The sequence below is a fragment of the Arachis hypogaea genome, chromosome 13 (assembly GCF_003086295.3).
Source record: "Arachis hypogaea cultivar Tifrunner chromosome 13, arahy.Tifrunner.gnm2.J5K5, whole genome shotgun sequence".
Taxonomy (NCBI): domain Eukaryota; kingdom Viridiplantae; phylum Streptophyta; class Magnoliopsida; order Fabales; family Fabaceae; genus Arachis; species Arachis hypogaea.
In genome coordinates, this window is record NC_092048.1 from 34,481,778 (window position 1) to 34,497,828 (window position 16,051).

The window sequence follows — 16,051 nt, forward strand, 5'->3', positions numbered from 1 at the left end:
TAAACTAAAAGTAGTATAAACTCTAAAAATATAAAATAATAACACTAAAAAAGTAATATAAAAAATATTTATCATATGAATAAAAAATAATAAAAAATATAAAAATCAAAATATGAAAGAGAATACTAAAAATAATAAAAAAAATTAAAATATTTACCTTAGCAGTGATCGAAACAAATCTAAAAGATCTTGATAAAAAAAAATTAGAACGAAGAACCACAAAGAACTAATGTAAAAGTATATGGTTACTTGTATCTTTTTTATAGAAGAAAATAAAAGATAGGGTTGGTAGAAAAGAAATAAATTTCTCACATAATTTCTCAATGGTAACCAGCTACCATCAACGTGAATGCAGAAGCTACAATTTTTAGCTTCACGTGAACGTGTGTTCAGAGGTGAAAGCACTTCTGTGTTCAGAAGTTCCCAAAGTTGCCAAACATAAAAATGAAGCGTTACAGATATTCAAACGCGCTTCTCTCTTCCCCCACGTAAACCTCAAACACATCATCCTAAGTATGTGTAGTAGCAACTGAAGTCTAGTTGAAATGATATATTAGTATGCCTCTTAATATGCTATATCTAGATTCGAATCTTGGATTGGGAGCTATTCAATCCATCCGACAAAAAAAATTGTGTAATAATTTAAAGTTAATAGCGAACAATAATCTAAATTTTTTATTTAAATTAATATTTAAAATAGCTATTTGCATAAAAAGAAACAACAAAAATCATGAGCGAAGAGAGCAGTGGGAGCGGGGTTGTTCGGAGTGACAAAAGTGGGAAGCATGATGAAGTTTTCGGTGAATCTAAGTTAAGGTTATCTCATAAAAGTTTGGATCCTAACATTATTCATGATAAGGACACTAAGATGAAGTCGCTGGTAGAACCTTATATTGGATGCTATAGTGGTTAAGGTGTTAGAAAAACATTATAGCTACACTGCCTTGTACTAGAAACTTAGGGCGGTCTGAAAAATCATGGGAGGTTATGAAATACTCAACATTGGAATTGGATATTTCTTAGTAAAGTTTGATTCCATGGAAGATAGAATTATAGGAACAAAGTGATGCTTGGGGACCTTGGTTGATCAAGAGTAACTATGTAGCTGCCAAACTATGGAAATTGAAATTCGGATTATGTAAGGTTTCTTTTGGCTCCACATTGGTATGGATCCGTATATCTGGATTACCTATCTGGTGCTATCAAGAAGGAGCAATGTTGCGAGTTACGACTGCAGTTGAAATTCCTATCAAAGTAGACTTGGCTATAAAGTCGGCAGAGAAAGAAAAATATGTCCGAGCTTATATCCAAATTGATTTAAACTTATTAGATACAAAGAAGATAACAGTGGATAGTTTCGACTAAGAAGTAGAATATGAGAGCTTGCAACTCATTTGTGGGTCTTGCTCATGTTATAGTCATATGGCGAGAGAATGCAAGGAAGCGTCTATTTCGAACTGCAACCATACAGTTACCGTAAGAAATGAGGAGTTATCTCAACAAGGTATGAAAAAAGACAACGACATGGTGAAACTAAACTCCTCGGCGGTAAATTCCAATCGGGATGGAAAATTAAAAAGAGAAAATGTATAAATTTGACATAATTAATTGAGAAGATCAAGAGAAGAAATCAATCCCGAATTATGTGGACGACAAGGTGCATGAAGATCACGCAACTGATCATGCTCATGTAGAGGATATTAGTTGGACACAAGCAGTGAGAAAAGAAAAAGTAAAAAATAATTTCTTACTATTTCATTGTCCCATAAAAAAAGGCCCCAAACTCCATACAAGAAAACTCCTCAAGCCAAGAACTATATGAAAAAAGGTATTTCCATTAAGCTAATGACTAACAAAGCCAATCAATCTCATCACAGTGGCACTTCCATCCAAGGAGGACGACTAACATTCCAAAGAATCAATACACTGGGGCTTTACCTCAGCCTCTCTTTGTTGGAACAGTAAGGAAGCGTCGTTATCCAGCCTCCCTTCATGGATTGCCATTGGATAAAACAAGTAGTGTAGAACCGCTAGAGAGCTTGCAGCTCCAGGAGAACAAGTCCAAGATAAGGAAGCGGCAAGATCTTTATCCTAATGTCCTTGTCTCTCTTTTTATTCTTCTTTATTTTTATGGACAAGTTTAATATTATAGTTTAGAATGTGAGGAGTGCATCTAACAAAATGACCCGGATACACTATAAAAATCTAGTAAGAATTTATCAACCTTTTTTATTCATTCTTGTAGAAACTAACTCAATTCGAAAATTTAAAAAAAATTGGAAAAATTTAGGGTGCATTTAGTTTGCGTTTTCATTTTTTGTTTTTATTTTCAGTGTTTTTTGTTTCTTGAAATTTTTGAAGGAAAAAAGTGGAACAATAAATTCCTATTTTTAGTTTTTACCTCCTATTTTCACTATTTTCTTCACAAAATTCAAAAAATAAAAAACACTGAAAATAAAAACAAAAAATAAAAATGCAAACCAAACGCACCCTTGATATTGTTGAGGCTCTAGAACATAAATGTGGTATTTGGTTTCTTTTTTCTTTATCTAATATCAACTACAATGTTATTGAGCTCTTTGGACCGTGTGTAATTGTAAAAGTGAATATGTGATGCACTTTCTGATGCTGCAGTGCTATTTAAGACAGTCCTCAATTCAACAGAAGAATTCATCTCTGGGATCATTTATCTCAGCTTGCCTCTCAATATGACAAACCTTGGTTTATCTTTGAAAGATTTTAATAAAATTCTGAGTTCAACACATAATAATGGTTGTTCTTTCTCTACTAATAGAGCTGGATTTTTTTCTTATACTATTGATAATTGTGGTTTTTTGGAACTCAAGACCATTGAGAGAAATTACACTTGGTACAGACATATCCAGAATGGTCGAGACATAGCCAAAAAGATAGATATAGTCTTCTCTAATAAACTGTGAATTACTCAATTTCTTGAAGCATATTCTAAAAATCTAAGCAGATTACATTCTGACCACTACCATTTCCTTGTGCATGGCTATGGAACCTCTAAGAAAAAATGTAAAATTCCATAAATTAATAAATAATTAATTAATAAATTAATTATGAGTCAAGGATATTAGAAAATTAAATTTTATAATTTAAAAAATAAAAATATTTAAAAAATAAATTTTAACACTAATTTTAAAGATTTTGGCCCAAAGTTAGACTAACAGATCGAATCGATTGAACCGAACCCGTATTGGGCTCAAGGTCCAACGTATATATGATGAACTTAGTCACCCCCCTTTCTTCATTACAAATCACGCTAAAGGAGAAGAGAGAACTTAGAACCCTAACCCCTTTTTCACTCCCAACTTTATCTCCTCATAATTTTCAATCCGGAGCTCCGATTGATGAGCCGTATGTGGTCACGCGTTCGTCTAAAGACCCTCTTCAATCTTATCTGAATAAAGTGGTAAGAAACTTTGTATTTCATGCCCAGTTTTCTCTTCCTTTTTGAATTCGCGTTTTGGTTAAGGGTATTGAGTGATTTTGATGATTTTGGTGGTTTAGGTGTAATCTAGACTTGTATAATTGTTGGATTTTATCCCAATCATCAATGGGTAAAGGTAAGAACCATTAACCCTTTAAATCTTCCAATTTTATAAGATTAGGGTTTTAAAATTGTAAATGTGTATGAAATTAGATTGAATATATATAAAGTTGACATCAAATTAGTGAAGTGGAGTGTTTGAATTGGAACTCTAGGGGTTAGAAGCTTGGCAAGTGGACTTTGGAGGCTTGAAAACTGGTGGAAACGAGGTCTTGAGGTGTTTTTTGGCTTGAAAAAAATCGGTCAAGGTATGATTTCGATTTCTTGTAGTTAACATATAATGTTGCGTAAAAACATAGGCTAGTTGCCTTAGAATAGGTTTGAATAATGTGAATTTGGTTAATTTGATTGATTAGATATGGTATGTGCATGTAATGTGAATTTTTGATGTTCAAATATTGAAATTTTTGGAAGAACTGTGAAATTGAGTTGACAATATATTGGATATCGAATATTGATAATTGAATGTGTATATATGTGATGTATGAGGAGTATGATGATGAGTTGATGTTCAATATTGGTATTTATTGAATGGATTGGAGGATTTATGTGTTGATATATTTGTGGAGTGATTGAGAGGTATGTGACAATGGTTAGGAGTAATTAGCATTGATTTGGTTGTGATTTGGATGTAATTATGAATGAAATTGTTGAATATATAAATTGGTGAAGTTGGTTGACTTATGTGTGAAAATAAATTGAATGGATTGATGAATTTATGTGTTGGAATAATTATAAAATGGATAAAGAGTATGTGTTAGTGTATATGAGTAAATAGAAATGATTTTGTTATGATTTGGTTGGTTTTGGATTGAGAATTTTGGAAAACAAAATGTTTTGAATCTTTGGAAAAAAACTGATTTTTAATCAACTTTGGCGGGTCATAATTTGGCCCTTGGAATTTGGAATTGAGTGAATTTTATCTTAAATCGAATATGATTATAAGATCTTTAAAACGGTTTAAAGATAAAGAAAAATGGAGTTTTGTAGATAAAGTTATGAACATTGGAAGTTAGGTATAAAAAACTGAATTTTGAGAGTTTGCAGAAAACCAGAATTTCTGGTTTATGTGCCCACACACCCTATCGTGCACACGCACAGAACAGGACGTGTGATGAGACTCTGGTGCGTATACACGAGGGGTGTGCGTATGCACGAGGGGTGTGCGTATACACAGGCTGAAAATTCACTCTGGTGCGTGAGTACGCATAAGCCCTGTTTTTCACACAAAATTCTGTTTTAACTGTTTGACCTTTCTGACAAGCTTGTAAACTTCTACAACCCCTGTTTAAGGTCCGATAGATAGTTTTTAGATTTCGGAATAAGAGCGAACATATTGAGGGTGTTGAATTGATATTGAAGAAAAATGAATAAAGTGTAATGAGAGTTATGATGAGGTTAAATGATTTTTGATTGGGACATGATGAAAATGATTATGATGTTGAGATGTTGAGTTACGACAGAAATAATTATGATAATGAGAATGATTGATTGTGATTATGAGAATAATGTAAATGATGATGAGACTGAGATATGATAATGGCGTGATTATGATTACGAGTGGAGTTGATTAAGTGATAAGGAATTAAGGTTAACGATTGAAACACCTGGACAATACGCAAGGGTTGTGGTTCGACCTAGTTTCTCTAGGTTGAGTTTGTAAATACCCGCCTGGGTAGTACGCAGTAGTAGTGGTTCATTCCACTTGCTCTGGATTAAGCGGGTAGTATGCAAGGATTGTGGCTTAGTCCCACTTGCTCCGCGAGGTGGTGTTTCTGTCCAGGGTTCGCTACTTGATATGTAGGATTTTGGCTATATAACTGACAGATGATATCATTGCCAAAGGGTAGACATGCATCGTGTGTATTTGAATGATTTGTTTGAGTATGCATTTGTTTGGCTTGCCTAATTGCTTATTTGTAACTAACTACTATTTGATCTAATTGCTGTATCTGTTACTATAATTATATTTTCCTTATCTGTCTTGTTTGTGTTTGTTTTCTGAGAGATCCCTTATGCTGGTGGAGGAGATGCTGAGGGTCGTTCTACATGTTAAAATGGAGGTTTGTAGAGAATGAGAAGTGAGGAGTTAGATTAGATTCCTTAGATATAGTTATCATATTCTGGAACATTATTTATTATATATGTGGGCACCGTTACCATACTAAAAACCTCCGGTTCTCATTTCATACGTATTTTTTGTTTTTCAGATACAGGACGTGAGGCACCATGCTGAGCGTACTGGAGACTCTTACAGAAGCGAAGATATACTTTTGGGGTTTTCATTATATATATATATATATATATATATATATATATATATATATATATATATATATTCTAGCCAGTATATGCTTCGCAGGTCGAATCTAGAACTTGATTATACTTATCCGTTAGAGCTCTATATATATTTGTCTTTTAGTTTTCTGTATAAGCTTTCTGCCTTATCATTTTTCGTGAGCGATACATCTTCGGTTTTGTTTTGATCATACTCTTTTCTTCCAAGGCTGCTAGATATATTATCCTTGTTATATATGTATGTATTTCACTTTTAGAGGTCGTAACGCCTCACCACCTCTAATTTAGGTCCTAGGCGTAAAGCTTTGTGTGGTAAGGTGTTACAAAAAAAGGTGCTCATCCCTTTTGGTTCCAAGCTATGTGGTCCACCCATCCGGCCTATAAAAATGTTGTGCAACAAGCTTGGTGCTGTGAGGATCGTTGTATAACTCCTAGATTAAGGAAGGTCAAAAAGGTATCTCTTGATTTTAACTCCAATACCTTTGGTAACATTTGAGGAAAAGATCCCTTGAATGCCACATCAATGATATTCAAAAGCAATTGGAAGTTAGAGATGTTCCTTTTCTCATAGCAAAAGAAAGAGCATTAAATGAGGACTATAATAGAGTTTTGCCTCAAGAGGAATTATTTTGGTATAAAAAATTTAGAGAACAATGAGTAAAGTATGGCAAGAGAATCACCAAATTCTTTCATCTTCAGACTTTAGTGCGGATGAAATACAAAAAAATTCATAATCTATTTGTAAGTGATAGATCTTGGTCAACCGACCCTATTACTTTACTGTAGGAAGCTCTCAACTATTATAAGAATCTCTTTTATTCTACTGACAACATAAAGATGAATTTTATTGGTGACAATCCTCTTTCCATTCTTAGCAGAGAAGCTTGTGAAACTCTCATTGCTCCTATCACTTTGGAAGAGGTGAAGAATGCTATTTTTAGTATGAGTCCTTCTAAGGTACCTGAACCAGATGGTTTGCAAGCCTTTTCTTTAAAAAAATTTGGGAGATTACTGATATTGATATTTGGAGTGTGGTTCAAAGGGTCTTATTAGGAGAGCTGTTCAAGCCTAGTATGAAGGAAATGTTAATTGTTCTTATCCCAAAGGTTAACTATCCAACCTTTATGAAAGATTTTAGGCCAATCAGTCTATGCATTGTTGTTTATAAAGTTACTACTAGAGTGTTGGTTACTTGCCTTTGGTCTTTTATCACTGAGATTATGAGGCCTAAGGGGGTTTATTCCTGGTAAAGGTGCCCTAGAAAATATCATCATAGTTCAAGTTATCCTATACTTTATGAAACAAACAAATCTCGAAAGGTACCTTGGCTTTCAAAATAATTTGGAAAAAGCTTATGATATGGTGGATTGGAAGTTTTTGAAAAACACTTTGTTTTTAAATTTGGCTTTCTTGAGGTTACCATTAACTTGATAATCTCTAAAATGGTAGTAGGTTTGTTTGTTCTCTGCATGAAGTGCTTTCCTTGTCAAATATCTCATCAGGTTGATATTGGACTTTAAGAGTCAGTTGCAATTTTTAAGGAAATCCCACTTAATGTTTGCTGATGATTTACTTTTTCTCTATAAAGCTTCAAACACTCAAGTTCAAAAGGTGATGAATACTTTGAATTCCTTTCGCAAAGCCTCAGGAATGAAGGTCAATCTTAAAAAATCTAGGACCTTGTTCTAAAAATGTCTCTAACCGTAGGAAGGATGTCTTTATGGAATCTCATCGTTAAAATTTACTCATGATTTAGGTAAATACTTAGGGATAAACTTGAATCATGCCCGTACTTCTAGAATGACTTTCCAAAATATTTTGGAGAAAATTAGGAGTCATCTTGCAAATTTAGAATGGGAGGCTTTTAAATAGAGCAGGAAGACTATACCATATTAATTTTGTTGCTGCTGTCGTTTCAACTTATAAAATGCTAGTTTTCTTTTTTTCTAACTGGGTGAACAAGAAGATTCCTCAATGATGTGCCACTTCCTATGGAATGGTCAAACTGAAGGTCGTTGTTGTGACATTTAAGAAATATGGGAGATTGGGATTTTGGAGCCTTTTTTGTGCAAACATATCTTTATTGGGTACACTTCTTTGGCAATTATTCTATTATACCCATAAACCTTGGGTGCAGTTTCTTACAGCAAAATATTTGACAAACACTAATGCCTTCAACATGCCACTACTCAATAATTATTCTTGGACTTAGAAGAGTATACACAAAGCTTATGTGCACTTAAAAGATGGAGTCTCTTGGTGCATTAGTCCTCTAAACCAATCTTTTTGGTTTCATAGTTAGCGTAGTGATGATTGCTTGGAAGGGTATACACAAAGCTTCCTTTTGTTCATATTTCAAGCACAAAGCTCACCATTGGAGATGTTTGGCATGAAAAACTGAAAATTTTAGAGATTATTGACTATTATTTCCAACCATATTGTCCAAACTCCAAAGTCTCATATCCTATAATCCTAGTTCTCAAGCCAGAGAGGGATGTGGTTGATTTTGGAACGGATCCTCTTTTGATATCTTTTCTGTGAGAAGCAGATATTCTTGGCTTTGTAAAAGGGCCTTTGGCTGGGAGGACACTTGCAACTGGATGTGGATTTGGCGTCTTTTAGTTCTTGAAAAATATAAAATCTTAATCTGGCTCTGTATCCATGATGCGCTTCTAACTGCAATCTCGAGGTTTAATAGATGTTTGTCTGATTTTAATTTATACCCACGTTGCTTGCTTGCTCCGGAAACCATTCTTCATTGCCTTAAGAACTTTCCTAAAGCTATTGTTATTTGAAATCATTTAAATCTTGTCTTACCTCTCCTGGACCTTCTTATGTGGCTTCATAAAGATAAAAGTGGCAATCTTTTTCTTTTTTTTTTCTTCTAGTATTTGGTAGATTTGGCGTGATAAGAACAATGAGTGTTTAATCCGAATGAGTTTTGAAGTTTCAATAAAGTGGTGAATCTTATTAAAGGTATTCCTAAAGAATTGCACTTTGATGCTAGTATTAATGAGGCTACTACAAAAGCGGGTTTTAGTTGCTTTTGCGCAATTCTAATGGTGGATAGTTGAAGGGTTACAGTAGTGTTCTTTCTTTATGGAGTATCTTCAAATATGAGCTGCATAACATCTAGAGAGGGTTAATTTTGACTTGGGAGTGTGGTTACAAAAAAATGATTTATAAAACCGATTGTTTGGAAGCTTACAATTTGATCCTTAACAGAGATACATGATATCCTGGCCGTGATTGTGATCTGATTCAAAGAATTCAAGACATGGTGCAACTTCATTGGCAGGTTAATTTTGCTTTAGTTCAAAGAACATCAAATAACATTGCTGATATGATGGCTAAATTTTCTATCATGGATAGTAAATGCTATGCAAAGTGGCTTTTCCCATAGACAGGGCTTCAAGTCATCCTCTCTGATGATTTGGTTATTGATAAACCCATATTTTATGATATATATTGTGCTCAATTTAGGTGATTTATTCAATCCTTCACTCACTTATTCATGTAAATTGCATGGTTTTACTCTCCCTTCCTTATTATGTGATATATGTGAAATACATATTTCCTATGCTTTGAAATTATTTATTTTAATTACCCTTTATTACCATTCGATGCCGTGATTTGTGTGTTGAGAAGTTTCAGATCTTCTAAGACAGGAATGACTTAAAGGATGGAAAAGAAACATACAAAAATGGAAGGAAAGCACAAAATGGAGTTATTGAAGAAACTGGCAGCGACGCGAATGCATGGACGACGCGGCCGCATGCCTAGCGCGAAAAGGCAGTGACGCAAATGCATGACTAACGTGGACGTGCGCTGATGAGCGGATAATTTATACACTTTTTGGCACTGTTTTTAGTATGTTTTTAGTAGAATCTGGTTACTTTTAGGGATGTTTTCATTAGTTTTTATGTTAAATTCACATTTTTGGACTTTACTATGAGTTTGTGTGTTTTTCTGTGATTTCAGGTATTTTCTGGCTGAAATTGAGGGACTTGAGCAAAAATCAGATTCAGAGGTTGAAGAAGGACTGCTGATGCTGTTGGATTCTGACCTTCCTGCACTCAAAGTGGATTTTCTGGAGCTACAGAACTCAAAATGGCGCGCTTTCAATTGCGTTGGAATGTAGACATCCAGGGCTTTCCAGCAATATATAATAGTCTATACTTTGGCTGAGTTTAGATGATGTAAAAGGGCGTTGAACGCCAGTTCTACGCTGCTGTCTAGAGTTAAACGCCAGAAACACGTCACAAGCCAGAGTTGAACGCCAGAAATACGTTACAAACTGGCGTTCAACTCCAAGATTGACCTCTACATGTGTAACATTCAAGCTCAGCCCAAGCACACACCAAGTGGGCCCCGGAAGTGGATTTATGCATCAATTACTTACTTCTGTAAACCTTAGTAACTAGTTTAGTATAAATAGGACTTTTTACTATTGTATTAGACATCTTTGATCAGTTTTATGCTATCTTAGACTTTCATGGGGGCTGGCCATTCGGCCATGCCTGAACCATTATCACTTATGTATTTTCATACGGTAGAGTTTCTGCACTCCATAGATTAAGGTGTGGAGCTCTGCTGTTCCTCAAAGATTAATGCAAAGTACTACTGTTTTTCTATTCAATTCAACTTATTCTGCTTCTAAGATATTCATTCGCACTTCAACCTGAATGTGATGATCGTGACAATCATCATCATTCCCCCACGAACGCGTGCCTGACAACCACTTCCGTTCCACCTTAGATTGAATGAGTATCTCTTGGATCTCTTAATTAGAATCTTCGCGGTATAAGCTAGATTGATGGAGGCATTCATGAGAGTCCGAAAAGTCTAAACCTTGTCTGTGGTATTTCGAGTAGGACTCTGGGATTGAATGACTGTGACGAACTTCAAACTCGCGAGTGCTGGGCGTAGTGACAGACGCAAAAGGAGGGTGAATCCTATTCCAGTATGATCGAGAACCTCAGATGATTAGCCGTGCTGTGACAGAGCATTTGGACCATTTTCACAAGAGAATGGGATGTAGCCTTGACAAGGGTGATGCCTCCAGACGATTAGCCATGCAGTGACAGCGCATCGGACCATTTTCCAGAGAGGATGAAAAGTAGCCATTGACAACGGTGATGTCCTTACATAAAGCCAACCATGGAAAGGAGTAAGATTGATTGGATGAAGACAGCAGGAAAGCAGAGGTTCAGAGGAACGAATGCATCTCTATACGCTTATCTGAAATTCTAACCAATGAATTACATAAGTATTTCTATCCTTATTTTCTATTTATTATTAATATTCGAAAACTCCATAACTATTTGATATCCGCCTGACTGAGATTTACAAGGTGACCATAGCTTGCTTCAAGCCGACAATCTCCGTGGGATCGACCCTTACTCACGTAAGGTTTATTACTTGGACGACCCAGTGCACTTGCTGGTTAGTTGTATCGAAGTTGTGAATGAAAAACGATTTATTAAGACGTGCGTACAGAGTTTCTGGCGCCGTTGCCTGAGATCACAATTTCGTGCACCAAGTTTTTGGCGCCGTTACCGGGGATTGTTCGAGTTTGAACAACTGACGGTTCATCTTGTTACTCAGATTAGGTAATTTTCTTTTTGTTTTATTTTCAAAAATTTTTCAAAAACCTTTCAAAAATTTCTCATCTGTTTTCGAAAAAAAAATCTTTTCAAAAATATATTTTTCTTCAGAATTTTTAAGAATGAATTCTAAAGTTTCATGAAGCATGTTGAAGCCTAGCTGGCTGTAAAGCCATGTCTAATTCTTTTGGATAGGGGCTTCCAACCATCAGCATAGAAGCAAGTTAATTGGAATGTCAGCCGTGGCATGTCTGAGTTACATACTAAAGCTTGGCTGGCTATTAAGCCATGCCTAACCCTCGGATTGGAGCTTTAGACTAAGAATACAAGATTCCTGAAATTCATATTAAAAATTTTTGAAATCCTTATTTTCTTTTTCCTATATTTTTTTTCGAAAAAAATATACAAAAATCCAAAAAAAAATCATAAGAATAAAAAATATTTCATGTTTCTTGTTTGAGTCTTGAGTCAAGTTGAAAGTTTGGTGTCAATTGCATATTCATCTTACATTTTTCGAAAAATTCATGCATTCATAGTGTTCTTCATGATCTTCAAGTTGTTCTTGGTAAGTCTTCTTGTTTGATCTTGATGTTTTCATGTTTTGTGTCTTTTCTTATTTTTCATATGCATTCTTGCATTCATAGTGTCTATACATGAAAAATTTTTAAGTTTGGTGTCTTGCATGTTTTCTTTGCATTAAAAATTTTTCAAAAATAAGTTCTTGATGTTCATCTTGACATTCAAAGTGTTCTTGGTGTTCATCTTGACATTCATAGCATTCTTGCATGCATTCATTGTTTTGATCCAAAATTTTCATGCATTGAGTCTTTTTCATATTTTTCCCTCTCATCATTAAAAATTCAAAAAAAAAATATCTTTCCCTTTTTCACTCATAAATTTCGAAAATTTGAGTTGACTTTTTCAAAACTTTTTAAAATCTAGTTGTTTTTATGAGTCAAATCAAATTTTCAATTTAAAAATCTTATCTTTTTCAAAAATCAAATCTTTTTCATTTTTCTTATTTATTTTTGAAAATTTTAAAAATATTTTTCAAAAATCTTTTTCTTATCTTTATCTCCTAATTTTCGAAAATAACATCATTAATTAATGTTTTGATTCAAAAATTTCAAGTTTGTTACTTGCTTGTTAAGAAAGATTCAAACTTTGAGTTCTAGAATCATATCTTGTGATTTCTTGTGAATCAAGTCATTAATTGTGATTTTAAAAATCAAATCTTTTTCAAAACTAATTTCAATCATATCTTTTCAAAAATATCTCTTTATCTTATCTTTTTCAAAATTTGATTTTAAAATATCCTTTCTAACTTCTTATCTTCTTATCTTTTCAAAATTGATTTTCAAATTTGTTTCAACTAACTAACTAAATTTTTGTTTGTTTCTTATCTTTTTCAAAACTACCTAACTAACTTTCTCTCTCTAATTTTCAAAAATATCTCCCCTCTTTTTCAAAATTTCTTTTTAATTAACTAATTATTTTAATTTTTTATTTTAATTCTCGAAAATTACTAACCTTTTTCAAAAACTATTTTCGAAAATCACTAACTCTTTTTCAAAAATTATTTTCGAAAATTCTCTCTCTCTTTCTCTTATCTCCTTCTATTTATTTATTCATCTACTAACACTTCATATCACCCAAATTCGAACACCCTCTTCCATCTGTGTTCGAATTTTTTCTTCTTCTTTTCTTCTACTCACACAGGGACCTCTATACTGTGGTAAAAAGGACCCCTATTATTATTATTTTTCTGTCCCTCTTTTTCATATGAGCAGGAGCAAGGACAAGAACATTCTTGTTGAAGCAGATCCAGAACCTGAAAGAACTCTGAAGAGGAAACTAAGAGAAGCTAAATTACAACAATCCAGCAAGCACCTTTCAGAAATTTTTGAACAAGAAGAGGAGATGGCAGCCGAAAATAATAATAATGCAAGGAGGATGCTTGGTGACTTTACTGTACCTAATTACAATTTACATGGAAGAAGCATCTCCATTTCTGCCATTGGAGCAAACAATTTTGAGCTGAAACCTCAATTAGTTTCTTTGATGCAGCAGAACTGTAAGTTTCATGGACTTCCATCTGAAGATCCTTTTCAGTTCTTAACTGAATTCTTGCAGATCTGTGATACTGTTAAGACTAATGGAGTAGATCCTGAAGTCTATAGGCTCATGCTTTTTCCTTTTGCTGTGAGAGACAGAGCTAGAATATGGTTGGACTCTCAACCTAAGGATAGCCTGAACTCTTGGGATAAGCTGGTCAAGGCTTTCTTAACCATGTTCTTTCCTCCTCAAAAGCTGAGTAAGCTTAGAGTGGATGTTCAGACCTTCAGACAGAAAGAAGGTGAATCCCTCTATGAAGCTTGGGAGAGATACAAAGAACTGACCAAAAAGTGTCCTTCTGACATGCTTTCAGAATGGACCATCCTGGACAATTCTATGATGGTCTGTCTGAATTAGCTAAAATGTCATTGGATACCTCTGCAGGTGGATCCATTCACTTAAAGAAAACGCCTGCAGAAGCTCAAGAACTCATTGACATGGTTGCTAATAACCAGTTCATGTACACTTCTGAGAGGAATCCTGTGAGTAATGGGATGCCTATGAAGAAGGGAGTTCTTGAAATTGATACTCTGAATGCCATATTGGCTCAGAATAAAATATTGACTCAGCAAGTCAATATGATTTCTCAGAGTCTGAATGGAATGCAAGCTGCATCCAACAGTACTCAAAAGGCATCTTCTGAAGAAGAAGCTTATGATCCTGAAAACCCTGCAATAGCAGAGGTGAATTACATGGGTGAACCTTATGGAAACACCTATAACCCCTCATGGAGAAATCACCCAAATCTCTCATGGAAGGATCAACAAAAGCCTCAACAAGGCTTTAATAATGGTGGAAGAAATAGGTTTAACAATAGTAAAACTTTTCTATCATCCACTCAGCAACAGACAGAGAACTCTGAACAAAATACCTCTAATTTAGCAAACTTAGTCTCTGATCTATCTAAGGCCACTGTAAGTTTCATGAATGAAACAAGGTCCTCCATCAGAAATTTGGAGGCACAAGTGGGCCAGCTGAGTAAAAGGATCACTGAAATCCCTTCTAGTACTCTCCCAAGCAATACAGAAGAAAATCCAAAAGGAGAGTGCAAGGCCATTGACATAGTCAACACGGCCGAACCTGGAGAGGAAGGGGAGGACGTAAATCCTAGTGAGGAAGACCTCCTGGGACGTCCAGTGATCAATAAGGAGTTTTCCTTTGAGGAACCAAAGGAATCTGAGACTCATCTAGAGACCATAGAGATTCCATTGAACCTCCTTATGCCCTTCATGAGCTCTGACGAGTATTCATCTTCTGAAGAGAATGAGGATGTTACTGAAGAGCAAGTTACCAAGTACCTTGGTACAATCATGAAGCTGAATGCCAAATTATTTGGTATTGAGACTTGGGAAGATGAACCTTCCTTGTTCACCAATGAACTAAGTGATCTGGATCAACTGACATTGCCTCAGAAGAAACAGGATCCTGGAAAGTTCGTAATACTTTGTACCATAGGCAACATGATCTTTGAAAAGGCTCTGTGTGACCTTGGTTCAGGGATAAACCTCATGCCCCTCTCTGTAATAGAGAAACTGGGAATCTTTGGGGTGCAAGCTACTAAAATCTCATTAGAGATGGCAGACAATTCAAGAAAACAGGCTTATGGACAAGTAGAGGACGTGTTAGTAAAGGTTGAAGGCCTTTACATCCCTGCTGATTTCATAATCCTTGATACTGGGAAGGATGAGGATGAATCCATCATCCTTGGAAGACCTTTCCTAGCCACAGCAAGAGCTGTGATTGATGTTGACAAAGGTGAATTAGTCCTTCAATTGAATGAGGACTCCCTTGTGTTTACAACTCAAGGTTACCCTTCTGTAAATATGGAAAAGAGGCACAGTAAGCTTCTCTCAAAACAGAGTCAACCAGAGCCCCCACAGTCAAACTCTAAGTTTGGTGTTGGGAGGCCACAACCAAACTCTAAGTTTGGTGTTGAACTCCTATATCCAAACTCTAAGTTTGGTGTTGGGAAGTCTCAACAATGCTCTGAACATCTGTGAGGCTCCATGAGAGCCCACTGTCAAGCTATTGACATTAAAGAAGCGCTTGTTGGGAGGCAACCCAATTTTTATTTATCTAATTTTATTTTTCTTGTTCTTTCATGTTTTATTAGGTTCATGATCATGTGGAGTCACAAAATAAATATAAAAATTAAAAACGGAATCAAAAACAGTAGAAGAAAAATCACACCCTGGAGAAAGACCTTACTAGCGTTTAAATGCCAATAAGAAGCATCTGGCTGGCGTTCAACGCCAGAACAGAGCATGGTTCTGGAACTGAACGCCCAAAATGGCTAGCATCTGGGCGTTTGAACGCCAGAATTGCACCCTGGAGAAGAGCTGGCGCTGAACGCCCAGAACAAGCATGGTTCTGGTGTTCAACGCCAGAAATGGGCAACAAATGGGCGTTCAACGCCCAGAACAAGCACCAATCTAGCGCTGAATGCCCAGAGTTGTGT

At 35.3% G+C, this 16,051-nt stretch overlaps 1 non-coding gene across 1 annotated transcript; it reads right to left on the minus strand.

The window, feature by feature from the left end:
• Positions 1-13,794: 13,794 nt before the first annotated feature.
• Positions 13,795-13,902, minus strand: LOC112740026 (small nucleolar RNA R71). Its single transcript, XR_003170962.1, has one exon. It is a non-coding gene; the product is annotated as a small nucleolar RNA R71 (small nucleolar RNA).
• Between the last annotated feature and the right edge of the window lie 2,149 nt (positions 13,903-16,051).